A 1,420-nucleotide genomic window follows, 5' to 3' on the forward strand; every position below is an offset into this window, starting at 1 on the left:
ATATACCGACACCTCACTCGCGACATGTTTAATGGACTGTCTCGAAAAAAGAAAAAAGAAAGAGAAACTAAATTAGTATTCAAGGCGCAAACTTCTCGAAGACACGTCCAATGCAGGGCGAGCACTGCCCAACTATGGCGTGTCCGATAACGCTCCTCGGCTGTACACGAGCGTGCCCCACGCATATGTGACTGACACAGACATTCGATAAATTTCGGGTTGCAGTGCTCAGGGTTGCTCAGGGAGGTTGCAGATCCTCCCGAACTTTTTGAAACATGGAACGACTTGCACCACATTTGGGCAGAGAGTCACCCAGTAACTATAGCTGTAAATCTTTGTACAGTAAAGCTGTATATGGCTAGTTTCCAGCGGATCGATGTCCGTAGACCAAAAGCCGTGGGCCGATTCCGAAGATAGTGCAACACCGGGCCGACCCGCGGCGGATGTCTAGCAGGCTTCAAGCACTCCACCAACTTGCAAAAGTAAGTTTGATATCTCGGGTCTAAATAAAACCGTATCAAATATTAAGCCGATATAAACACATACTACGCTTTGACCCGCGTCGACCATGTCTACGTTCGCACCACCCTCTCTTTGTCGGCGTTCCAAGCGCTTGTGTATCTATCTCCTTTCCTCTCCTTCCGCTCTCCCGTGGTGGCGGTCCCGTCGAAACGTCACGCCTGTCTAGTTTGCTCCGGCTCCTAGGGCCGTCGTCCACGTGAATGTACATAAAAATACGGGGTAAATGAGACCGTACATAGATGTTCAAAATTATGTGTCACCTCTGTGTCGTATGCTAAACAGCTTTGCTGGTCATCCACCTTCATAGAGTGGAATGGCTCATGATTTTTATGTCCCTTTGCCACTTTTCTCCTAAAGCTTGCAAGAGTCGGCATAAATATATGTTTATACGTACATCAAAAAACGGTTTCAAGGCCGGTATGTAGTATAACGATTCCTATCGACCGGTTCTATGCCTTTTCTCATGACCCACCGTTCACAACCAGCCAATCCCGCTGGAAAAGTGGGCGGAGCGCCACTCGGACCACTGACCAATCGCAGGAACGAATAGCATTGGAGCGGAATCGTTACATCACCCCGAAATCACGTATTGAAACGCCCTGAAGTAGTGATCCTCATCTATAGCATGGGATGAGACATCTTCAGCTGCTGAATGAAATCGCATCTCGATATACAAGTGCGAAACGAACGTTTGAGATATATCATGGTGAGTCCCATTTTTAGCACAGCACTCCCATGGCAAAATTAAAGGTGATAGCGTTCGTCCCGTGCTTGTTAAAACGTAGACATCATGCCTGACGTGTGCACCAACACAGTTAATGTTTCAGAACATCGCCATGTACAGAAGAAATGCGTCGCATTGACCGACTCACAAAATGGTCACTCCGTGTGTGTGTGT

General features: G+C 47.6%; 1 pseudogene; it reads right to left on the minus strand.

The window, feature by feature from the left end:
• Window positions 1-391: 391 nt before the first annotated feature.
• Window positions 392-570, minus strand: LOC126542887 (U2 spliceosomal RNA; annotated as a pseudogene).
• Between the last annotated feature and the right edge of the window lie 850 nt (window positions 571-1,420).

This window comes from Dermacentor andersoni, chromosome 2 (genome assembly GCF_023375885.2).
Source record: "Dermacentor andersoni chromosome 2, qqDerAnde1_hic_scaffold, whole genome shotgun sequence".
Classification (NCBI taxonomy): domain Eukaryota; kingdom Metazoa; phylum Arthropoda; class Arachnida; order Ixodida; family Ixodidae; genus Dermacentor; species Dermacentor andersoni.